This window comes from Ctenopharyngodon idella, chromosome 20 (genome assembly GCF_019924925.1).
Source record: "Ctenopharyngodon idella isolate HZGC_01 chromosome 20, HZGC01, whole genome shotgun sequence".
NCBI lineage: Eukaryota > Metazoa > Chordata > Actinopteri > Cypriniformes > Xenocyprididae > Ctenopharyngodon > Ctenopharyngodon idella.
The window spans coordinates 6,785,259-6,812,286 of record NC_067239.1 but is presented as its reverse complement, the minus strand read 5'-3'; the positions used below and the strand labels follow the sequence as shown (position 1 = coordinate 6,812,286).

The window sequence follows — 27,028 nt, the reverse complement described above, 5'->3', positions numbered from 1 at the left end:
AAAAGATTAAAGATTAAAAAATGATTGCACAACTGCTCTGTGGCAATATGCACTAAGATTGTAAATCACCATTAAACAAAAGAAGAAGTATGGCGTGCTTCTTCTTAGCGTCCGTTTCTACGATGACTCCTGGATTTGGTGCTCGGTTGAGAATGTCTTTGTGTTAAAACTGGCTGTGTCTGAAATCACGCCCATACCCTTAAAGGGTTAGTTCACCCAAAAATGAAAATTCTGTCATTAATTACTCACCCTCATGTTGTTCCACACCCATAAGACCTTCGTTCATCTTTAGAACACAAATTTCGATATTTTTGATAAAATCAGATGGCTCAGTGAGGCCTGCATTGCCAGCAAGACAATTAACACTTTCAATGCCCAGAAAGCTACTAAAGACATATTTAAAACAGTTCATGTGACTACAGTGGTTCAACCTTAATGTTATGAAGCGACGAGAATACTTTTTGTGCGCCAAAAAAAAAAAAAAAAAACTTTATTCAACAATATCAAGTGATTGCCGATTTCAAGACACAGCTTCATGAAGCTTCGAAGCTTTACAAATCTTTTGTTTCGAATCAGTGGTTCAGAGTGTGTATCAAACTGCCAAAGTCACGTGATTTCAGTAAACAAAGCTTCGTGACATCATAAATGTTTCGAAATTTTAATGGTTCACCACTGGGGGGCATGACTTTTGCCGTTTGATACACGCTCCAAACCACTAATTCGAAACAAAAAATTCATAAAGCTTCGAAGCTTCATGAAGCGGTGTTTTGAAATTGCCCATCAGTTGCCGGAAAATTCTGTCAATGGCGATTCTCCCAGTCTTCTCTAAATGCACATTTTTCAACAAAAAATCTCACATGAAATACATTTAGGATTCACAATTTCTGATGACAGCATAATTTATACAGCCACACATTTCTCGGGACTTCCACTGCACTAGAGGACATGTTCAATTCAGCCGCCTGTGTTGTGGTGGGAGTGTGTTTAGGGATAGATTTGTTATTAGAGTGACCAGGTGGCTTTTTGATTACGTTCAGCTCTCAGGAAAAGTTCTGCTATGTAACCAGTCAACATCTCCATTAAAGAGGGTCACCGGCAGGTCGTCTGCAATACCACAGGAATTATCCACCCTAAAATTCTTCTCAGCAGACACATTCCGGATCTGAGATGGATCTTTGATATCCGAATCCTTGCAAACGGAACTAGTTTTTTAACAGATTATGTTGTTGTAACTGTGCTTCATTTTTGCCCATACATATTTGTTTTAATGAATTATTGTTTTATTTTATTTTTTAGTAGAGTAGTAGTAGTAGTAGTAAAATGATAATAAATTCAAAACAATTGTCTTATTTTTTTATAAAAATCTAATTAAAGGATGCTGAAAAAAAAACAAAAAACAAAAAAAAAACATTATTTCAATGCATTTATTTTATTTTAATTATTCCAACAGTGTGAGAGTGCATCAGATTAAGTAATATTCAGTCTCAAACTCTAACGATTTGCTCTTTTGCTACTGTAGGTTTATAAAACTCATATATACAGTTCTTTGGCTCAGAAGTACAGATCATGATCATGTCACAATGACTCTGATGAATGGACCTGCAGTGTAAAGTGCAACTGTGCTGTGGAATTTAAGGCTTCTCGTTGGACCACACACATTCACATTGAAGAGATTGATGAAATGCAATTGGAGCAGAGTGAGAGTGCATATTTGATGTTTGTAGTTAAAGAAATTGTTCCTTTAATCACAACTTATATTTTAACATCAGTTCCAGTAGCAAAAGTCCTCTCTTGCATCCTCCAGAGCACTGTGTATTTGCCTCATTCTTCTAATCTCTGAGACGAAAAACACTCTGGATTGATCATCTTAAATTGCAAGCTCATTTCATGTGCTGCGTTTAGGGCTGTTGTGGTGGTACAAAAGAAAAGGGGTCATTAAACATTCTGCCTTGCTGAAAATTTAGGCTTCTTGGAAGACGAATAAGGTAACGCCCTCCAGAAGCGTCTCGACCATAAGCAATACCTTAATTGCTTGTGGCATTTAACAACCAATATTTACAGTACAAGGAAACCAGGGGGACTCTGGCCTAGAGGTTGTTATGGTTTTATGAAATGGGAAGTTGCAATGGATTTATTAGTTCTGGCTCAGTTAGCACCTCAGTTATGTAGTCTTAACAACTAGCGCTTTTCCGCCGTCGGGCCGGTTCTTATTGTGTAACCGTTCCCGATCAGGGCCAGCTGGTACGGTTACGGTTTTATTTTCCACTGTGGGGCTGATGACGGCCGCTCTTTGGAATGTAATACAAAAGCATCAGTCATTGCCTTGATAACACAACGGTTTACTGATGACATGAGATGTAAATAACGACCGCGTTATGGAGGATGATCAGATATTTCTTTTAATTTTATTATTAATTTGTGTTTACGTCGCTCAAATAGAGCGCTTAGCCAGCTACGGAGAAACTGGTAGCCAGGCAACAGACAAGTGAACCATCCTGTGTGCCGACGTCACTTCACGCATTCTACCAGCACGATTCAGCACGGTTAGACAACTGTGCCGAGAATTCCGGGCCCAGAACGGTTTGTAATCGTATCGTGCCGTACCAGGCTCCAGTGGAAATACAACTGGAACCGTTCCTTGCCATTCTAAAAATCGTGCGGTCAGACGGTGGAAAAGCGGCTTATATACTGTAGCTACTTAAACGGTTTAAGGAAACCAACTGCCTTAAATGGTTTAAGTTCATCAAACTCAAAGTAATAAAGTTACATAAGACTAAGCAAAAACTAACATTGGTACAAAGCAATGATGACAGAACAGGAGCACTGTAAAACTCAATAAATTCAGAATACTCAAAATATTTACATTTAACTCAATCATATTAAGTTCAGCTTACTAAAATCAAATTTTGAGTTCACACAACTTTTTTCTATTAAGTACAATGAACTTTCATTTATTATTTGAGTGAAACAAACTCATTTCATTTAATTAATTTCACTGTTTGGTTTTACAGTGAGTATGACCTACAGTATGGTTGTCTAGAGGAAATTAATTAATTAGCTACATAAAATTAATAACAGTTAGACTAAAACTTTCTTCATAAATAAACAGTTACTTTTTCAATTTAGTTTTTTTTTTTAGGGTGTGTAATTTTTTTTTTTTTTTTTGGTTTTTAATTTATTTCGTTTTTTTTTTTTTTGTCAGTTTATTATTTTTACTTTAGTTTTAGTATTTTAGAGCTACAAAACAAAATATGCTAACTTGTATCATTTGAGAATATTTAACAGTGTTAAATTTCTTTGCACGGTCTATAATTGTTATCTAGTGGCATTTTCACATTTAATGCAATTTATTATGCATAAATAAGATAGCAAAACTAAAATTAATGTGTTTTTGTTTTATTTTAGCAGTCATGAAAATGTATTTACACAGTTTTTAATTTTTATTTTGATTAATAAAATGTTTATTAAAATGTGTTTATTTAAATGTGTTAACAATAAAAGAATTTTGCATCTAGACAAGAACACAGTCTATCTGCGATTGTTCTTAGATCTTGTTCTGAACGTTCAAGGTTTATCCTGCTGAGCAAAACATCTAACTTATCTTTTGCACAATTGTTTTATCACAGCATTCTCCTTGAGAAATCCACATAGGTTTTTGCTGAGCTGAGGAGTATGTTCACGAAGATTGCATTATATTTTCTTTTCCTTTTTTCCACAATTGTGAGGAAAGGTTACAAATCATACTTTATTCTCATGTGCTAAAGGAATACTAAACTTTACCAGATGTATGGAGGTTCTTGATCAAAATATCATTTTACATTAATAAATAAAACACATTATACGCTTTATTCTGCATGTATATTTTGATTTTCCACCCAAAATCACAAGATTTTGATTGTAACTCCTGGGAAAGCATCTATATGAGCTGCTGAATATTTATGGAGAGACTAAAGCATCTTGTCGTACAATTATGCTTTTCATTTTATCCTTTTACTTCTATGTTTCCTGTGGTTGTCTGGCTATTGCTACACAAAGTCCTGCCAAAGCTTTTTTTTTTTTTTTTTTTTTTTTCCCTCTCTTTTTTTTTCCAAAGGCCTGCTCTGATCAAATGTCTGAGAACTGCACGCAAATTTCCATTGTTCTTACATCTAATATTTCAAGTCTCAAATACTTCAGAGACAAGGAATATTTTAGCAGATTTTATGCTTGTTATAAACTGGAGACTTGAAACTAGGTCATTTTGCAATAATAAATCATAACCTCTAATAATTACTCATGATATTACTTACACTCAGCAACACACACCTGCAGTCAATACTTGATTTTTGCAGCGTTTTGGAGATTTGCCTGAGCAAAGGTCTAACATACTGTACCTTATTGCAGTGCAATTCAAATAATGAGGTCATGTACTGGTGATCACATCACATTTACGGAAAAAAAGTGATTGCTAAAGTCATTTTTTTGTCATTACGGGGGCATTTAATGCTCGTCTTGCAACATTTAAAAACGAATTATCTAATTTCATAGTTTACCTCCACAAAAACAGTATAAACTCAATTTCCTGTTTGTTTCAAATATGTAGCCCTCAGGTCACACGGTGGAAAGCAGCGTAATCAAAGTTCTACAACCTTTTCACATGACTAATATGAATAGTTATTTCCTGTAGATCACAGAGGATTTCTGGGAGATATTCATGCAGTTACATCAGGCTGCTCTCAAGGTTACCCACACCAGCCTTGGTCCCTTCATCATACCGACTATTTGCCAAGACAATAACTCCATTTGCTTCAAGAGCACATGTTAACAAGGTAAATAATTAATGTAATCCTTATTAATTAAATTGGATTGCATGCAAGGAATTAAGTTGACAAAACATTCAAGACTTATCCTGCTTTTTCACATGTTAATCAAGTAAACTGAGCAAATAGTATTTCTTTTTTTGGGAACCACTTTGTAGGTCGCAATGCCTCACGGTCTCACAGGGTCTGTGAGTGTCTTTTGAAAATGATTTCTGATATGCAACCAGGCCTGAATTCTAAATGAGACCTTGAAAATAAGCACCTATCTAAGTCTCAAGCATGTCTAGAGCATATGTCTTCAAAGTGTTCAGGATTTTTCAATGTGGTGTAATGTAGAATCAATAACTGCATTTGTAAAAAAAGACAAAACCAACATTTCAATCCATATTTTGCATCTTGATTAGGTCATTCTCTACATTTCTCATGTGCCACATGTGATTTCATTAGGCTGAAGGAAAAACAGCATTAGGCAAATGATCAAATGTGAAAAATCAATGTGTACAGATTCAGAAAATGAGCTTGAATCATGTGAGTCCTATACAGGTTGTTTAACAAGCCCGCTGTGAATAGTCTGAGGAAAATTATCCATAAAATATGAATAGTTCAGAGATCTGAAGCACTGGGATTTGTGTACACTCAGTCTTTTCGAATGAGCGTTAAAGGCTCTATTTTGAAATGCTGGCATTGATTAAAAGATTAGCTTTCTAACTTTGATCTTCTGAGAGAGGGAAATATCACTTAGTAACAAATCAGCACAAAGTTGAAAAATGTGTTCATTTTATGTGAAACTGCAGCTAAAAACCAGATGCACAAATGTTATTTTGGGGCTCACTGAACACTGCAAAGACAAACTGACAACAATGTTTTACACAGTGTCACATTCAGTAGATCTAACATTGAGTCACAAACTTTTAGAAAGTATTTTTCATGCGAGAACACTAGTTTCTCTGCTGCTCATTACATACAATGTAATGCACATTGTTTTGAAACTGAAATAACTTTGCAGCAAACAAACAATCTAAATATGACGATCCTGGAATTTCCCTTCTTGAAAACAGCTGCCCAGGTTTAGAAGAAACAACCAGATGATAAATGTGTAGCAATGTGATAATTAGTCTTAAAGGGGTCATGAATTGAGAAAGCAAATTTTCCTTGAGCTTTTGATATGAGGTCATTGTACCATAAGAATATCCTGTAAGTTTCAGAACTGAAAACTTTCTTGTTAGTCCAATAAAAGCTTTTATTGACACCAGGGCCAGCGAACAACTCGTCCTGGAATATGCCTATAGGTGAAACGCCGCCTCCGCAGAAAAAATCAACGCCTACTTGATTATTGCAACTTTAGCTCACCAGTGTGTTATTACTGAGATGACGAGGAGAGAAGAGCGATTCAGAACTAAACAAACAAAAAAAATAAAAATAAAAAAAATAAACATTACCTTTAGGGATCCTAATGCTAGGAATATGGTTATTTATTTTCAACAATGTGAATGTCTCAGTTGAGATTATTTATTTGTATTCGGTACATTTCACTGTGGATTCTTTGGTAAATCAATTGCATTTCAGCAGGCTTTGCAAACAGACTGTTACGAAACAGTAATGCAGCAACATGTAAGTAACTGTGTTAATTCTAATGCCTGATCTGATTTGTAATGTTTCATGTACAGTCAGATGTTCTTTGTCTATGTGTCAGTAAATCAAACCAGTGACTTAACAGTCAACTTCACATTGTTTCTCTTAGTAGGATGAAAATAATCTGTTATTTAAACGGTGATTAAATTAAATATAGAAAGCAGATCAAGGAGCGCTCCCTTTACAATCCCTGGAGCTGTCAATCAAACAGCGCGAGTTTATCAGTGACTGAGTTCTGGACTCGCAGCCAAAACTCCTGTTTTATTCAACGAATCTCATAGTTATATGGCATTTGCACTGTTAGTTATGATGAAAGCATTTGTTAGTGTGCAGAAATTGAGTTGCAATTGCAAGATCACTGCTTTCATGCGCTCAACAACATGTCTGTGATCGGCTACAATCAATGTTCATCACTGCAACCGTTCATGCCACAATCTAAATGTAATCTCATAGATCTAAATATAATCAACACTTTTCATGATTAGTTAACCTTCAGAGCTGTAATTGTAAAAATGTGCAATTGCATTTATTACATTGTTTAACTGAGGTTTATACATAGTTTCCATGACATGTTTCAAGACAAATCATTTCATTACTTCTGGAGCTGCCAGTTAGCTAAGTGTCAAATGATTTTTAAACAGCAAGCACAAACTAGTGGAAGCTCAGTGTCCAGTTTCACTCACTTGTTTTCTTTAACTCCTTCAGGTAAACTATATTATTGGACTAATGTAGGGAATAGTGAATGAGGGTATAGGGGGTGATTTTGAGCACAGCCACTGTCTTTGAGTAAGCCATTGAATCATTCACTCGACCAATTCGGTCAATAAAATGCTGGTTCATTCAGGAATGTGACAAGACTCTATTGGTGAGTTGCTGAATCATTTATTTAAACAATTCATTCAAAAATACTGATAAATTCAGGAACTATGTGACTGGCCAAATTCAGTTGACTCATTCAACTGATTTGCACAGTTTTACTGCTGTGGCTTTGTTTGGAAATTTTTTTGTTGACATAGCATAAGCAGACAAAGAAACTGGAAATAATTGTGCCTTAAACTCAATATGAACTTTTTGCTTATTGAACTGAACTGTAGTATAAACACAACACAATTTTGTGATTGTGATGTTGCTTTAGTACAGCAATGTGGTTTTAATGGCCAACCAATAAGTTCAAGGACCTCTATAGCCAGTTATTACTATCTGTGCTATGCTTAGTGATGGATGTTTTTATTATATGGGCTTTTGGTGGTAATGTATAAGACTGCCAAAAGGAGATAGATGGACTTAAACTCACTGACTTAAGCTCACTCATGCATAGTTGCCAATGTGCAACATTTTGGAGCATGTGTACAGTAGCACAAGCATTTCTACAGTATGTTTAATGATGTACAATTATGTCATGTTTTGTAATGGCATTGTATTGTTTGTAGATACTGTATTGGGCACCAATGGAAGGTCTGGTTTAGTGATGTAGGTCTCTGTAAATGTCATGCATTCTCTTGGAACATGGCTTAAAATATCTCATTCTCTGCAGTACATGATCACGTAGTTTCGGGAAACAAAACTAGTTGTGTTTCACGCTGAGTGAGTCAGATGCAGGTAACATCCGTTTAATTTCTGGAGCAGTCTCCATGGATTCCTTTGGTAATGTCTCTATTTGACAGATTAAATATATGTGCACAGCTGTCTTTTTGTGCTGCAGGGGATGCACATGCTATTGTTCCACCTCCTATGAATGTGATTGTGCCATGAAGAGTTATAAGTACACCAGCAATCATTCAAAAGAGGGTATTAACTAAAAGATGCTTGACTTTATTCTGCCTAAAGCTGAAAAAATGCACCTTCCTACTTCAATTTCCATTTTATTCGTGTATGCTTTTGTACTGAATGAAGACAAGTTGAATGCTTTCACGATTATATTAGAGCTGCTTGCCTGTTCACCCAAATAACTAATTTACACATAACTGTCTAACATTGTTATGTGTTTAACATTGTTAGGTATTCCCACGTAAAGTGTGGTTTTAGCAAGTGCAATCATGTATGTTTGCACAGACACTGAAATGAAGTACATTGCATTATGGCATGGACATTATAAACGTATCAACAGCATTTAAAATGTAAGAATTGTTAAATTGTAACAACTCTTTATGCACATAATACAATATATTTCATAAAAATGTGAGATATATATTAACTGTGAAATGTTAATTGTTGAGAAAACTTAAAAATTCAATGTGACCTGGTACATTGATTATTTTAGGTTCTACTGTTGCCTTAAATATTTTCTTAAGTAACATTGATTTTTTTTATTGTATTTTTTTTTTTTTTTTTTTTTTTTCACAAAAGGATTCTTGTTCAACAAATTTGCTAAATAAATAAATAAATAAAAGCTGATTCCTTTAGGAACGAAACAAGTGACTGTCTTTAAGAGTAAGTCATTGAATCATTCACTCAAACGATTCAGTCAAAAATCCTATTTCATTAAGGAATTTAACAAGACTGTCTCTATGAGCGATTCATTGAATCATTCAAATGATTCATTCAAAAATGCAGATTAATTCATTAGCAAAATGTCTGGATAAATTCAGAACACAAAGATATGGCAGTGAGTCACTGAATCATTCAAACAGCTTTTTCAAAAAGACTCAATCACCTTACAAAGCAAAGATATTTGGGATATAGTTTTAGAAGGTTGTACATAGTCCTTAATGCTTCAGCATACCAAGACATTTTAGACAATCCTATGCTTCTAAATTTGTGGGATCAGTTTGGGATAGGCCCTTTTCTATTCTAGCATGACAGTTCCCCAGTGCACAAAGCAAGGTCTATAAAGACATGGCTGGATAAGTTTGACTGGCCTTCACAGAGCCATGACCTCAACCCCATCGAACACCTTTGAGATAAGCTGGAATGGAGATTCTGAGCCAGGCCTTCTTGTCCAACATCAGTCCCTGAACTCACAATTGCTCCACTGGATGATTGGGCAAAAAATCTAACAGAAACACTCCAAAATGTTGTGAAATGCCGTCCCAGAAGAGTGGAAGCTGTTATAGCTGTAAAGTGAGGACAAAAATTAATGTCTATGTATTTAGAATGGAATGTCATCACAGTATCTATTGGTGTAATGGTCAGGTGCCCCAATATTTTTGTCCATATGCACATAATTTTAAAATATAACTATTCAAATATATTTATAATATAATATAATGGACTCAGAAAGGAACTAAAATGTATGCTCATATTTAGCTTTTACAAAAACGTATAGGTAAACATTACATAAAATACCTATAAATATCAATCAGTTCATATTGGTTAATTAACTTGTCCAGTTGCTTTTCAGTTTGCCGTCCTTGGATGTGTTCACAGCTCTTTCACAAACAACTGTGACCAGTGAATTGTGATTATCGACTGCAGTACATTTTGTCCATATGCAAACTGGTCCAGCCTATATCGACCAACCAAGATTGCCATTACTCTATATGATGAAGGTCACTGTTGCATGTTTGAGGAGGGCTCAGTAATTGAACATGCATTTTAATTTCTATATTTGAGGGCAGTTTAGTATTCTCTCTTGAGGGTTGATAAAGTCTGTCCTGGGTTTGTATAGTGAAAAGCAAGTGTGGCAAGTGTGAATAAATAAATCAATATTTGTGTATATGCTCAAATGATGTCCTAAGAGACAGAGGTCATGGAGGGCTGTGAAAACATGCTGAGGATGGTGTGTTTACTGCACAATCAGTGCTGCCAGAGAGATGTTGAATGTGTATTACTCCATTCCACACCCCAACTACTGTCCTGGGATCCCCAACAATAGCTACATACAGCCTTCACTGCAGATATGCTCAATGAGAGACAGCATTGGCCCACATTTCTAGTCTTTCATTGACCGTTGTGATGATTCATTTTCTGACAATAAGAGAAAAACAGAAGCATTGTCTTTGCCTTTGCCATAAATGCCTGTCCATCACAACAATTTGGAGAGCCTCTCTCCCTTGTGACCGATAAGAGGGCTGATTAATGTCCGACTAAATGCTGACATAATGCTCTTATCTTTGCAAATGCCACACACTGTTGGGTCTGATGATCCCGCTGCTTTTCCCACAGAGAAAATCACTGAAGAAATGCCTCAGGCTGTATTCCACTGAAATATCCACAGTTACTCCCTTTCCACCAGGCGCGTGCTGGAACCGATGCACTGTCTGGAGGAATAAAAAAATGACATAATTGACTTTTTTTTTTTTTTATTATCATCAAATAATATAGATAATTATCCACAGCAAAGCACTGTAACATTTCAGCCATAAAAGTTAGGTTTAGTCATTTAGAACTAGGAATCTGAACAGGTTCAAGGAATGAAAAAAACAAATTGAAATCAAGTTTAATCATTCAGAACAGATACACTTATTTGAAATTACCTTTAACCAGTTAATAACTTTATTTTATCTTTGTTTAATATTTTAATTTCACAGTCAAAAAATCATGAATACAAATAGTATGCCTTATGTAAATGTGATGTTGACACATCCAACATTAGTGAACTGCCCGCGCTCAGTTGTCAACTCATTATAGGTAAGTCGCCGTGGCATTAACTTTTGGATCTCAGGAGTTTTTCCGAGGATATGTCACCAACCGTTAAAGCATTACATTTAAGTGAAAATGAATGGCAGGTTAAATCTGGCGTGGTGTGTTTTGAAACCAGGGAAAATTGCAGGTTAGCGTAGAACTGCTACTATTCCGGAAATTACATTTTTTTTTTTTTTTTTTTTTTTATAATAATACACCATGTTGTCAACGTTTGTATTGTGGCTTTATGTATGGTCAGAAACTTGCATTATAATATTAACATTTTACCAAAATCAAGCTCAAATGGAGTTCCGAATTTCACCAACAAATGTCGGAGATTTGTGTTTTTCCAGTCATTACAATGGCTGCATCTGAGGCAGTTAGTGCATAGCATTACATTTTCATAAACTTACAGGTTACAAAGTTTATTGTAGCTATGTGGGCACTCAGTTTTTCCTGTTGTTTAAAACATTTGTCCAAAATCTTGTGTTATAAAAAATGAAGTGCTATGCACAGGCTGTGTTGGCTATGACTAGATACCAGACTAAGACACTCCTATACATAAATCATTACGCTGTACTTATTCAAACAAGCAGTTCTTTATTTACCTTTGCACTGCAAAGAAGCAGAGACCGTCTCCAAAATGTGTGCGGCATTTCATTCTAAATGGAGGTGGGTGGAGCTACTGTATGAAGTTTTGCCGACAGTTTGAGGATCCACTGGAGTTACAATGTTTAGTCAAAAGCTCTTTTTATTATAAAGTAGGGATGTCCTGAGCCGATCTCAAGGATCAGGGCCAATTAAGCATTTTTTTTTTTTTTTTATCCGATCGTTATTGGCTATTCTATGCCCAATCCTTTATTTTAAATCAGCTGTCATGCCGGAGTCGTGCAGTAGGTGGCGGTATGCACCTTCAAAGTGGTGCGAGAACCAATGAGCTCTGTTCTAGAGCGTCACACACACATTCAAGCTTCCGTGTTTAGCATATTTGATGCGCACATTTTTTAAGAAATCACTCGAAAGTCATTTATTTACTATTTAATTTTATCTGCCATCAAAATATCTGAGATGTCATTGCCATAACGCAATGCTGTGGGTTGTGTCTTGTTTTTTTTTGTCTTCAAACGAAACTTGCGTCTTCAGTCGACAAAGTATAAATCCCATCGGGTTAGCGCGCTTCCCATAATGTTTAGGTCATAAAGAGAGTAGGTAGTCTTTTGTGACTCAAACACATTCGACCATGTGAGCATCTACACTACAAAAGAATGCGTTTTCAACTACCTCTGGTCAAAAGTGGTCGAACATGGACAAGCTCAGTACGTTTTAGACCCCGTTTACACCTGTATTTAGCGCCATCCACTTGTGATCCGATTGACCAAAACTTAATATCTTAATATCAGGTGTAAACAGGGACTTAATCAGGGTGGTACCATAGTAAATCTTTCACGTGAATGAAAACGAGGCTGTGAGGGATAGTCTTACAATCTTTACAATGGCTTTCACTGTAAAAAGGTCCAAGATCACATGTAAATATTCAAAACTCACAAATTTCAAAACTGTTTTATGGAGTTTTTGTCTACTGAAAGTCTTTTGGGAAGATGTACAATCCATTGGAAACAGGACAATCCATTAAACACACTGTATTTCTATCCCTCAGCCTCATTTACATTCCTGTCAAAAATTTAATATAGCGCTACCCTGACTAAGGTCTATTGAGCACTTTCCCCGACACCCTGTCAGTGGAAAATGGGCAAGAAAGACATTTATAGTACACTGTCTGAACAGTTAAATGTGTAGAAAATCTGCATTAAACCTATTATGAAAACCTTCCAAGGCACAGTCAATAGTAATGGAGTGAATTAGACATTCACTCGTCCAGTAGAGCAGGTTTCTCTCATCCTGTTTGAAATTTCTCATTTCCGTCATTGCAAATCTACGGCGGTCATTCTCAAAGTTTCCTTCCTCCGAGATGTAGCATCGAGTTTCATATTAATCACAGCAAGACAGATTCAAACCCACTGAGATGGAAATTGAATCTGGAAAATTGACTTGTTTTCTTCAAATCAACCCACATTATATAAATAGAAACCATATTTGAATGGTGAGTGGGATCACTTGCTGTTTGGTAACTGACCTGAGTTTCTCTCATGGAATCGTTATCCAATTGTGTAAGAAGAAGCTCCCTGTAAATCTCCACCAACTGACTTTATTTATCATCTCATTCAAGCCAAGTGTTTTTTTTTTTTTTTTTTTTTTTGAATGATAATATCAGCTCATAGCATGAGATTGCATAATAAAATTAAATATATAACAGTTGTTTATTTGCTTGGAATTCTGGGAATCAGTATAACGTTACAAGATCATTAATCTGTGCTACATCCGCACATCCTTATTTCTGATTTTTTTATAGACTTTTGGAAATGTGTGTTTTATGTTCTGCATATTTTATCGTTGTCCATTGGTTTGGGGGAAAATTTTAGCATGACTAAGCAGGGCAAGCAGAAGGGATGTTTTAGAGATCATTTTCTTCCATTAGCCATTACTGGATATGAAATATTTTAGGAAAGTCAAGATGAGGGCTATAACTGGATAATGTGTAACATGTTAAATCTGGCTGCTTCTCATCAGCTTGACATAAATTCAGCTTAAAGTTGAATATGCAGAGTCCTTTCCAAATTAAATGTAAAGAAGAATGTTTTTGTACAGATAAACAGTTTGAAACATGCATGTGTATATTTGGTTTCCTTGCCATTAGTTTATTTGAGTTGATCCTGACTGCATTTGGTCCAAAGAGCACCGTCTTGAACTGCTCAAACATCACTGAGGTCTTAGATGCAATGGAAAGAAAACCAAGGCCAAGATATGTCTTAAACCCACTTATAAGACACAAAAAAGTTCAGCCCAAAACAATACAGTGTCCAGAAGTAAGTACATAATAAATGTTCTACAAAAGAACTTCTAAATGATGGACAGCCATTCCAAGATAAGAAATAAGAAACGGCCCTTCTGTGCAGACTTGACTCCATATCCTTGAGATGATTCCAAAATGAACACAGTTCATTAAGAAAGAATTCCAGTGTCCAGTTCTATCAAACAAATCTTTTCATGTGGAAGGTATGAGGCCAACAAAAAGGTTCATTTGGTGTACAGGAGTCCATGGGGATATTATTTGTTCAAGTTTTTGAGTTGAGTTTTGTATGATATGGGTGTTTATCTAAAGATTCAAAATTTCAATGTGCTGACTTGCTGTCATTCAGTGTTGGTGAAGCTAGGCTAGTTTGAAACAGGGGCGTTTCCTCCGAAGAGGCAAAGGAGGCGGCGTCTCTTCAAAAAAAATTGGACGAGAAAATAATCCAGATTACAAAGATAAAACAATGCAAATGTTATAAAATGTGACATTAAAAAGTGCATAAATCCCTCATTTTTCTAAAGTAACACTGTCCAACAGTGACACCAGCAGGTAAAGTAACAGCGGGAGTCCGCATCTCTCTTGCCTCCCCTGAGCCCACTGAGTTTTCACAGACCCCCTAAAGCTTGTGGTAGATTTGGTGGGGTGTAATTGAGAATGAATGGGGGAAAATCACGTGAGAGGCGGCAATGCATCCATCACGCTCTGATTGGATATGATTTTGTCATGATTGGATATGATTGCTTCGTGCAATATATCCCGCTTCTTGATTTTGTGTGTGTTCCACATTCGCGAATCAGTCTGAATTAATGAAATAATGGTGTTAATGGGAAGACTAATTAAAAAGTACATAAACAACTCACCCACTTAGATATCACCGCTTTATGTCACATCAAAATCAAACTTGAAATGGCCTGAAAACATGATGTGAGCAATCAGCTTGGTGAAATTAAAGGTACACTATATTGCCAAAGTATTGGGACACCCCTCTAAATCATTGAATTCAGGTGTTCCAATCACTTCCATGGCCACAGGTGTATAAAATCAAGCACCTAGGCATGCAGACTGCTTCTACAAACATTTGTGAAAGAATGGGTTGCTCTCAGGAGCTCAGTGAATTCAAGCGTGGTACCGTGATAGGTTGCCACCTGTGCAATACGTCCATTCGTGAAATTTCCTCACTACTAAATATTCCACGGTCAACTGTTAGTGGTATCATAACAAAGTGGAAGCAATTGGGAACAACAGCAACTCAGCCACGAAGTGGTGGGCCACGTAAAATTACAGAGCAGGGTCAGCACATGCTGAGGCGCACAGTGCGCTGAAGTCACCAACTTTGTAGTCAATAGCTACAGACCTCCAAACTTAGTATGGCCTTCAGATTAGCTCAAGAACAGTGCGTAGAGAGCTTCATGGAATGGGTTTCCATGGCCGAGCAGCTGCATCAAAGCCTTACATTACCAAGTGCAATGCAAAGTGTCGGATGCAATGGTGTAAAGCACGCCGCCACTGGACTCTAGAGCAGTGGAGATGTGTTCTCTGGAGTGACGAATTCAAGGTTCTTTGTCTGGCAATCCGATGGACGAGTCTGGGTTTGGCGGATGCCATTAGAATGGTACTTGCCTGATTGCATTGTGCCAAGTGTAAAGTTTGGTGGAGGGGGGATTATGGTGTGGGGTTGTTTTTCAGGGGTTGGGCTTGGCCCCTTAGTTCCAGTGAAAGGAACTCTTAATGTTTCAGCATACCAAGACATTTTGGACAATTTCATGCTCCCAACTTTGTGGGAACAGTTTGGGGATGGCCCCTTCCTGTTCCAACATGACTGCGCACCAGTGCACAAAGCGAGGTCCATAAAGACATGGATGTTTGGTGTGGAGGAACTTGACTGGCCTGCACAGAGTCCTGACCTCAACCCGATAGAACACATTTGGGATGAATTAGAGCAGAGACTGCGAGCCAGGCCTTCTCGCCAACATCACTGCCTGACCTCACAAATGCGCTTCTAGAAGAATGGTCAAAAATTACCATAAACACACTCCTAGACCTTGTGGAAAGCCTTCCCAGAAGAGGCAGGCGTCCCAAAACTTTTGGCAATATAGTGTACATCTCCATGTCTGTGACCAGTCTGTACCAAGCTTAATAACTGAGAATCAGAAAATATGTTGACTATTAAACACAACAGCTGTAGCCTATTTAAGCAAGGTGTTAAACAAGGCTGAACAGAGGTATTGTTACACGGCGAGAGCTGTGACCGGGGAGAAGGAGAGCAGAAGACTACCCCGCCAGTTCCAATGTGGTTCTCTGAATAAATCGGGGTGTGTGTGGCGTGGGCTGTCATTAAGATGAACTGATTCACTTGAATGAATCTGACTAATAATGTAATGCAAAAAACAAAATAATAATAATAAAAAAAAAAACATATAATGTTATTAATAAACCAGTTCACTTTCATTAGAAAGAATTCAACTTTTCCAATGCTATATATAACAATTAATAGTGAAGTGAACATAACTCACATTGTTTTAAAAACAGTTGACCTACTATCACGCTACTGAAAATGTAGTTAAGTTAGTGACATTGCTTATTTTAGTTTGTTACTTTCCACATGCTGTCCATGATATAACAGCCACTGTCCATTTATTCTACATTCACTTTTTTTTTTCCTCTCGTAAAATAACTCACTTTATATTCAGTTTTGTTCTGACAGCATTGTGTTTTTCTAACAGATTATGTAAAAAAATTAATAAATAAATAAAAATGTCATTTCCAATTCCTCTATGTCAACTTATGACACTGCTGGAATATAACACACAGCTTTATTAACACAGATGAGGTGGTCTGGATGGGACAGACTTTGCTGATGGAAAAGCCAAATCTCATCTGGCCTGCAGATGAGCAGTTTCAGTCTTATTCCGTCACTATGTCTCCTTAAACGGGCGCTTGTGTAACCGAGTCTCTGCTTATTCTGACTGAGGAGACAAGAGGAGCATGTGAGGAGCTGACAGACTAAAACTCCAGAGATGTCAGACTTCAGAGAAAACAGCAGCTCTCAGCTGTATTCCACCTGTATTTTGAACCATATGGTACTTTAAAACAGCATGGATTCTGATCCTTTTATCAATAAATTTTGAATATCTGAAAGCTCATTAGCAGACTGCCATGTAATCATTAGCATAGTTTTCATTCTTATTTTAAATAATTATTATAAATAATAATAATAATAATAATAATAATAATTTACCTGTTTTTAGCCAACTTCTTAGAAAAAGTGGTTTTTAAACAATTATAATCTTATATTTCACTGAATTCAGTAAGTGAGCCTCTTCAATCAGGATTTAAAACATACCATAGTACTGAGGCAGTGTTGGTCAAGGTATTAAATGACATTTTTATTTATTTATTTATTTATTTATTTTATCATTGGACAATGGAAAAAATGTTATCTTAATCTTACTGGATCTCAGTACAGCTTTTGACATGGTGACCATGAGATTTTAATGAAACGTTTACAATACTGGGTTGGTCTGAAGGGTAATGTCCTGAGATGGTTTAAATCATACCTTACGGACAGATCTTTTTCAGTTAGCATGGGGAACTGCTATTCATCAAAAATACATCTTCATTGGGGTGTCCCGCAAGGGTCGATCCTTGCTCCGTTACTTTTTTCGCTGTATATGTTACCTCTGGGCTATCTTTCGAAAACACAATGTAGCATTTCATTGCTACGCTGATGATATTCAGATCTATGTGCCAGTGAGACAGTTAAATACAAATTCAATTGATGCTTTATCAGCTTGTCTATAGGACATTAAGTTACTGGATGGCTGAAATTTTTTTTAAAGCTCAACGAAAATAAAATGGAAGTAATTGTGTTTGGCCCTGGCAGCGATGATGTGAAAATCAACCCTTTTGTCTGGCTTTGTGAAACCCAATGTGAACAATTTGGGTTTTGTCTTGGATAGCAATTTAAAAATGGACAGTCAGATAAACTCAGTGGTGAGAACTAGTGGTTCTCAGTGTTTTTTTTTTTTTTTTAATTTATGTCTTTTAGCTAAGACCAAACCATTTTTATCAGTCAGAGATTTTGAGAAAGCACTTACAGCTTTGGTCTTCACTCGAATGGATCATTGTAACTCCCTTTTCCATGGAATTGAGGTGAGATCTCTAGCCTGCCTTCAGAAAGTCCAAAATGCAGCGGCTAGGATGATCAAGTCTGCCAAAAAGTATGACTCTGTTACACCGCTTTTGATCTCTTTGAAATGGCTGACCATACGGTTTCAAATTATGTATAAAATCCTTATACTTGTTTTTAAGGCTCTTCATAATCAGGCACCTATGTATATGTCCAATATGCCGTCATTAAATGCTCCACCCAGATCCTTGAAATTGGAGAATCGTCATATTTTGTTTGAGAGTAGGACAAATTACAAACATAGGGGGGACAGAGCATTTTCAAATGTGGGTCCAAAACTGTGGAATGATCTCCCTCTCGCTAATAGATCAGCCAAATCACTAACTACTTTTAAATTGAGGTTAAAATCACATCTGTTAAACGCTGTGTGTGAACTTCCTTGAAGGGGTTTCGATTGCAAACGTGTCTGTTTTATGTTTGTGTTTTTTGTTTTTTTGTTTTTTTGAATGCATTGATGTCATTTGTGATTGTAAAGCACTTTGGGCAACTGGTGTTGTATTAAACTGTGCTATATAAGAAAGAAAGAAAGAAAGAATAAGAAAAAAAGAAGAAATTTTGCATTTCCCCAACCATTTGTTTTATATTGTATTATTTTTAATTGAGACTGATTGATTGATTGATTGATTGGTTTGTTTGTACACCTATATCTTCTCGCACATGTAATTATATATATATATATGCACAAATATATGGATTGATTGATTGATTGATTGATTGCAAGTCTCTTCCTCCTTAACCCTTTTCAAGTTAGTTTTGTAGAATATGTATGTTATGTGGACATCATTTCCTGTTAAGCTGTCATTTTCTTAAATTATGCAAAATATATGAAAATATTTAGGATACATAAAATGCTAGCTATGAAATTAGCCTTAGGAAGATGAAGTCTGAGATTTAATTCTAAAGAATGTTAAAAATATAATTTCCACCACTGTTGTTTCCATCACAGAATGTGAATGCAATACTAAATTTAAAATGGTGGAAATTACATAGTGGAAAGAATTTTCATTACTTTCATGAAAACAAAAAACCTCTGTGATGCATGAATGTCCATTGATGGACATTGTTAGTGGACCATGTTTTAAAATGAAATAATGAAGTGTGGAATGTTTTAAGAGTGTGTTTACTTTAAAGTGTCCATATTAAGAAACATCTTAATGTTAAAAATTCTTTATAATGAGATGTTGCAATATGTTTGTTGAAAAACACAGTGGGTGGCAATACGGAAATAATCAGCCTCACATGCTGTGATAAGTGTGGATATTTCAGTGACTCAGAACATTAACATTGCTCATAAACATAGCATTTGTCCACTTTTAGTGCTCTGATGAGCAATTATTAAAAGTTCAGCATCACCTGCATGATTCATGAGTTCTAGAACAAAAACCCTGTAGTGCTCATAATGCTTCATTTACTGGCATCTCATACGAAATTATATCCAATGCTGAATAAAAACAAACAACAACAAACGTTGGGTGCGTAATTGGAAGGGACCATTCATTCCTTCCTATACATCAAGGCAACCTTCACTCATGGCAAGACTAGAGAAACAGCACTCCAAACAATGTCTGATGTGACAGCAGAGGCCTTCAAACCAACTTAGAAGTGCTTGATGAAACCATCTGGATATCTGTTGGAAAACATTTAAGAGCTCCAAGACAGACCAACCATTCATTTGACACAATTTTCTGGCACATAAAAATGCACTGAAGGCTTGATTGTGCAGCCAGATCATCTTTTTTTTTTTTGAGCCATAAATTGAAGATACAAGCCAAAGACAGTGAGTATTTCATATTGTTCAAGATGGAAGAAGCCCAGGGGCTGAAAATAAGAGGTGGATTAGATATTGTATGATGTTTTACTATTGGAAATCAGTGAAACACAATAACAACATAGGCACCATTATGACATTGTCTCAGATATTACAGTGCATTTGTAAACACTGTAAGCAAGCTGACAGTTCACATCTTATTTAGCACTATTTCAAACTGTAGAGCTACTTAGAGACATGAATCATTTTGCAGTACCTAAGGAAAATCTCAGTTTGAATGCTCTTATTTCTAAGATAAGTGTTTGAGATTTTAAAGAGATCTCTAATTGGATGTTATTATCACTTGTCATATTGCTGTCAGTGGAATGAGAGCTCTGTCGTTGTAGTACTATGTCTCTTAATCTGTCCTTGTAAAATGTGTTGTTCACTCATGTGCAGCGGTGGCTTGTTTGTGTAGTGTTAGAAAGGTCACAGTATAAGGAGAGGATGATTAGTGTGCAACCATTTTGTGTCATTAGCACCAGCTTGTGGGACGGTGAATTATGGGAAAAGCACTTCCTCAGGGAAACATTACCTATCTAGTAGGTGAAGAGTGTAAATCAATACCTGCTATGACCTCAAACCTGCTGTTCTGAATCTTGAAAAAAAATAAATAAATAAACAATTAATCAAAAGGGGGAAACAATTATCTATGCAGAACTTATATTTTCTAAAGTTTGTTTACTCTTTCATAGCTCAAGAAACGTATTGGAGTTCTCGGGTATATTTCTTTGAAGTATCAACTTGGCCTCAGATGTTCCTCATAAAATTCTTTAGGATAAATCAAAATTACTGCTTGTTAAGTTGTGTCGTAAGGAATAATGTTTCCGTGTCCAAGCCTTCACTCCTTTCAATACCATCTCAACAGTCGTTTATGAGCACTGCTTATTCAAATCACACATTTAAGGTAAGCTTTTAAAAATGCACAGTATACACTGCAGGCTCACGGCGTCCCAGACAGTATTTTAACGATTCATAAAAAATGAATCACTGTCTGGCTAACTGAGATTTCAGTATGGAGATGTTCATGGAGATCAGGGATCATGATTTTTCAGTAATATTACAGCACACTGTGAGTGTAAATCTATCACCATTTGTTGCTTTCTTTTGCCATCTGAGTGTTTGTACCTGAAAATGAGGACACGTGACATCAGTGTCAAATGAGGGGGAAAACGGTTAAGATCTACAAATGAAACAACAAAATTTTGTATTTTGTAAAAATCTCTGTTTGAACTCTCTCTTTGCTCTCTAGGAGAAAAAGCAGTTGAGATTTTAAATATGTCTTATTTTTGTTTTCCTGTGAGTAATCTCAATCAATCAATCAATCAATCATTCAAACAATCAATCAATCAAACAATAAATCAAACAATAAATCCAATCAACCAATCAATCCACTCAATCAATAAGTTTGTTTTGTTTGGTTACATGATATTTTAATAGTCCAATTTGGACATTCTACTAACTATAAGTAACTTTGCAACTGCATGTCAACTAACTCATTAATTTGCAACATGTCAACTAATTCTCATTAGTATTAGCAGACAATAGAAGACTGTTAGGTTATGGGTTAGGGTTCAGTAGAATAAGTTGCATGTGCTTGCAGCGTTAATTATAGTCAGTAGAATGCCTGTTGGGGAACCATCAAAATAAAGTGCTAGCAGAATTTAAGCAGACACTACTAATAATCTAATGTCTGCTGTTGTAAAGTGGACTATCAAAATAAAATGTTACCTTTTTTTTTTCTGGTGGAGGGGTATGTGGAGGCTGTGTCTGCTGGTGACTGTATAATAATAGCCATTTCATGTTTGCTCTAGTCTGTTCAGTTTCATTTTAGTTGTGAAGTGTCCTTTGTTTGCCCTTTTTTGACACGCATAGCACGCTGAGCTCTGTGAATGTGGTAAAAAAAAGCTTCATATAATGCAATATATGCTTTTATGAGGAAATAAAAGTACTAGAGGCAACTACTTATTCATTGTTTGAGAAAAAAAACACATCTGTGTTATGCTTGATTCAAGTTTCACATGCGACACAAACATCACATGTTCAGTAAATATGACTGAATCCAGATAATTTAACAGTTTTAGCTGTTAAGGTTATGATCCATGTAGATTAATAATTATAATTTCAGTATTAATATGGTTGTAATGTAAATCAGATTTGACGCTCTGCTTTAACACTGTCTCTCATCTTGGCTGATAGAAAAGACGTCAAACATGATCAAGTATTTGTTTAAGCCGCAATCATAGTGCATAGTTTAGGAAAACTTGTTACAATATGTTCACAGCATCAACAGTTTAATCAAGTTTTCAGGGTAGAAAATTAATAACCAAATCCAAGCTTCCAACATGACACATTCAATTTATGAATAAACAGAGACGCCCCAGGTCAGGATTGAATCAGTCTTCTGGAGAAGCTGTAAACATTGTCATTTATCTAAAATATTTCTTTTATCCCAAGCTCCCTAATTGTTTGCAGTTGTGGGTTTAGAATTGACAGTTTAATAACTAAGCACATGCAGTAAGGCCATAAACACCACTCAGCTACAATGACAAAGTATGGTTTGTTTTGGATGTTTCATGACCATTCTAAAGGACAAAAGATCACTGTGGCCAATTTAGTAATCCAAGGAGCCATCATTTACTCAATTACATGACAGCCCACTCGCATGGGGTTGTCTTGAGTGCCTAGCAATGTGCTGTGTAGATGAACAAGCCCCTGTGACCTATGTGAATGTGACTGACTGACTGACTTAGATGGCCAGCACTGCACATGTGCGGTGTTAACCTCGTAAACTAAATTACTAATAAAAAAAAATTGTTAGTTTACTTAGAGATTTTTTTTTTTGTCTGTCAATCATAAAGCCAAAAATATGCATCATGATTATACACTGCCCGACCAAAAAAAAAAAAAAAAAAAAAAAAAAGTCACTGTTTAGATTTTACTAGGCAAATACTTAAGAGTCTATGGATGGATCATTATTACAGTGATTATTATTTTTCTAGCATGTTATATGTTTGGCAACGGTTCTTTTATCCCTAAAAGATGGAGAGTGTAGCTTTTCATTTCTTTGTTTTGTTTCTGAATGAATCCTCATTTTGAACGAATAGGGTGAACCAATGAATCAATAGCCGATTCTTAAATAGAGCTATTAAGGTTGTTTGACTTTAGAAAGACTTTAGACTTTAGGCGATTAGAAAGCAGGCTCTATATGTTTTTACTCTCGCAGGACTTTGATGTCATACACTGATTGGCCTGTGCAGCGCTGCTTCAAGTCAAACAAGCCAGTTTACTTAGTTCATGAATGAATCAGCTGTTTGAACAAATTGAATGAATGAATGTCTCATTAAGACATTTCCCGCCACCTACTGGCAGTTTTAGTTTCTTATTTAGAGTGCCATTAAAAAAAAAAAGAAAAAGGGAATTATGGGAATTGTTTGCCCATTTTTCTAGAAGCGCCTTTGTGAGTATTGGACGAGAAGGCCTGGCTCGCAGTCTCCGCTCTAATTCATCCCAAAGGTGTTCTATCAAGTTGAGGTCAGGATTCTGTGCAGGCCAGTCAAGTGTGCACTGATGCGCAGTCATGTTGGAACAGGAAGGGGCCATCCCCAAACTGTTCCCACAAAGTTGGGAGCATGAAATTGTCCAAAATGTCTTGGTATGCTGAAACATTAAGAGTTCCTTTCAGTGGAACTAAGGGTCCAAGCCCAACCCCTGAAAAACAACCCCACACCATAATCCCCCCTCCACCAAACTTTACACTTGGCACAATGCAGTCAGGCAAGTACCGTTCTCCTGGCAACCGCCAAACCCAGACTCGTCCATCGGATTGCCAGACAGAGAAGCTTGATTCGTCACTCCAGAGAACACATCTCCACTGCTCTAGAGTCCAGTGGCGGCGTGCTTTACACCACTGCATCCGACGCTTTGCATTGCACTTGGTGATGTAAGGCTTTGATGCAGCTGCTCGGCCATGGAAACCCATTCCATGAAGCTCTCTACGCACTGTTCTTGAGCTAATCTGAAGGCCACACGAAGTTTGAAGATCTGTAGTTATTGACTCTGCAGAAAGTTGGCGACTTCTGCGCACTGTGCACCTCAGCATGCGCTGACCCCGCTCTGTAATTTTACGTGGCCCACCACTTCGTGGCTGAGTTGCTGTTGTTCCCAATTGCTTCCACTTTGTTATGATACCACTAACAGTTGACCGTGGAATATTTAGTAGTGAGGAAATTTCACAAATGGACTTATTGCACAGGTGGCAACCTAACACGGTACCACGCTTGAATTCACTGAGCTCCTGAGAGCGACCCATTCTTTCACAAATGTTTGTAGAAGCAGTCTGCATGCCTAGGTGCTTGATTTTATACACCTGTGGCCATGGAAGGGATTGGAACACCTGAATTCAATGATTTGGAGGGGTGTCCCAATACTTTTGGCAAAATGGTGTGTGGGTGTGTGTATATATATATATATATATTACCCATTTGAAACCCATCATTGCATTGAGTATCATTCATTATTTATGCAATTGTAATTGCAGTGTAAATGCATTCATTCCACCTCTGAGCTGCAATAAATGATCTATAAATTCAGAATTCAAAAAATCATGCCTGTTGTGTAATAAATTGTGTTGAATCATTTTTTTTTTTTTTTTTTTTTCCCTAAAGCTACTTTTTGTAATATCTATTTGATGCTTTTCTTATTTAACACAATAATGATTCTTTTGGGGTAATTTCCCAGCCAAAATTGATGTGTGATTAATTAGATTAATTAATCAGCACATCATGTAATTAATTAGATTTTTAAAAAATGCAATCGCTTGCAAACAAACATGCCTTCTCCAAACATATGGGAATGATCCTAGTGAGGCCACTTCCTTGACAGTCAGGTATCATAAGTATATCTTTGTTATTCTGCATTATGTCAATCAAATATCCAGTAGTAGCATCATGTAGATCAAGCCAGTGCCAGCCCAGGATAAGACTCAAGTGTGGACATCCAACACAGAGAACAGCTGTCTTCCTTCCAACGACAAGAAATAAAACAATTCATTGACCAGCACAGTCTACTTCAAGACTAGCCTGGCGATAGCAAAGTAATCCATCATGATATAATAACCCCACCAGGAATGATTGTAAAGCCCGATCTGGTGCCAGAGGCTCAGAGATGCTATTAAGGAGGAAGTTGAGAAGAAGAAAAATCTAAGAGTCTTTGAGGAATAGCAAGGCTCTTGGTCCAGACACATTGTTGTCTGCTTCCAAAACCCAATGGCACCTTCTGGTCCCATGAACATTTCCAAAAACACAATTAAGATTCAGCTTGAGACCGTTACCCCCATTCTGAGAGGATGAGCTCATCTGGTGTCTGAGTAAGTCCAGCTTTATTTCTGTTTTTAGGCTAAACGAAAGACAGGTGCCTTTTTCTTTCAGCGAAAAAGAAGACTTCTTCCAGGTCACCAAGATAATACTGGCAGTTTCGTGTCTGGTTTATGTGGGTCACCGGTCACATTTCAAACACAGACTGTATATGACTGTCTACACACCATCCACAAATGGAACAGCTGCTCTGGAAGGTGCTAGAAAAGTTGAGGAATGCTTCTTAAAACTAGTCAAAACTAGTCGTATCCAAGCAAGATACTCCAAATTCCCAATTGACAGGGGCAGATATATGATTTTCTTTGATTGTTGGGATATTGTTAATATTATCACTGTGAAGGTAGAGCCTAAGAGTACTTGTGTCAATGACAAAAAATATTGCCCAAAGAAAAGAAATTTTAAAACATTTCGTTAACTTCCCAAAAACATGTCTTCCATCTAAACACAGTTTGTTATTGGCATAAAGTGATGAATAATGTTGGACATGGAACAAAATGGGTGGAAATGGGAAGCTTCTTAGGTGTTCTTGAAGATAGATATTTTGCTCATAACTCAGAAATCTCAAAGGACATCTCGCTAAGGACTACTAGCTGCCTCAAGCAAAAACCATGAATATCTTTTAACCTCACAACCTTTGTTAAATCCAGTGACTATATATTTTGCTCACATATGCTCTCTGTGTCTATTTTGACTGATAAAAACAACTGTACTTTTAAAAGAGATGTACCTGGTGAATTTCACCAGGTCTTGCTGTACTTTTGTACATTATACATCACATACTGTATAGTAAGTATCCATGGACCTGAGGTGACTGGACATGCAATACACTTGTCTCATACAGACATTTACCTCCACAGTTTCCTTCCGGCTAGTTAACTGAAGAATCATGTTGTATTTTGTGTGTTTTTATATTTATAAATGTATTTTTCTAAATCAACTCTATATGCAAATGCGAAACTGTATGTAACTGTGTGCGAAACACATATGTGCAAATGCGTAATGACTAATTAAACCCTGCTGTAGTTTCTGCTCTCCTTTGCTTTGGAGTTAATGGGGCCATAAAGAAAGTCTTATAAAACCTTTAAATGTGATGCCAAAAGAAAATCTAGGTTCGACACTCTTTCAAACACTCTTGCAGCTCTTGTGTGTTTCACCTATTTTTGGTGACCTCACAAGAACAAAATAATGGGTGCTGCAGTCTGGGTGTCCTGTGATTATAACACGCTACAGTTTCTGATCTGCTTTTGAAACTCAAAGAACTTTTAAAAAGTTTAAATGTCAAACATTTCTTAAATGTTTAGAAATGCCAGTTTAAAAGTAAATTCAGCCCCTTTTGATATGAAGATGTAACCCTTAAAAGGGAACCTATTATGCAAAATTCACTTTTGTAAGGTGTTTGAACACAGATGTGTGCCCACAGTGTGTAAACAACCAGCCTATAATGGTAAAAATCCACCCACCACCTTTTTTTTTTTTTTTTTTTTTTTTTATAATCCACATAAATCATAAGCAGTCTCTCCAAATGAGTGGTTCCAGACTCCTACATAAGAGTAGGGGGAAGCCCCGTCCATGACTGGCGAGGGAATCTGCCCTATTAGCTTAGCTCCTCCCCTGAGAGAGCTGTACGCAGTCCACCATGTTTATCTCCTCGCCAGAGCATTTCTGTCCCTGATGTTTATGTTCACAGACATAACCAACTGTGTTTGTGAACTTTGTGTGTTTTAGACATAACCTTGTGTATTTGACAGTTTA

General features: G+C 36.6%; 1 long non-coding RNA gene across 1 annotated transcript in view; it reads left to right on the top strand.

Annotated features, from left to right (window-relative positions):
• The first annotated feature begins 4,661 nt into the window (after positions 1–4,661).
• The window catches only part of LOC127502951 (uncharacterized), a 79,258-nt gene continuing 56,891 nt past the window's right edge, over positions 4,662–27,028 (top strand). Inside the window, exon 1 of the long non-coding RNA XR_007926968.1 lies at positions 4,662–4,808. This is a non-coding gene — a long non-coding RNA (uncharacterized LOC127502951). The remainder of the gene's footprint in view (positions 4,809–27,028) is intronic.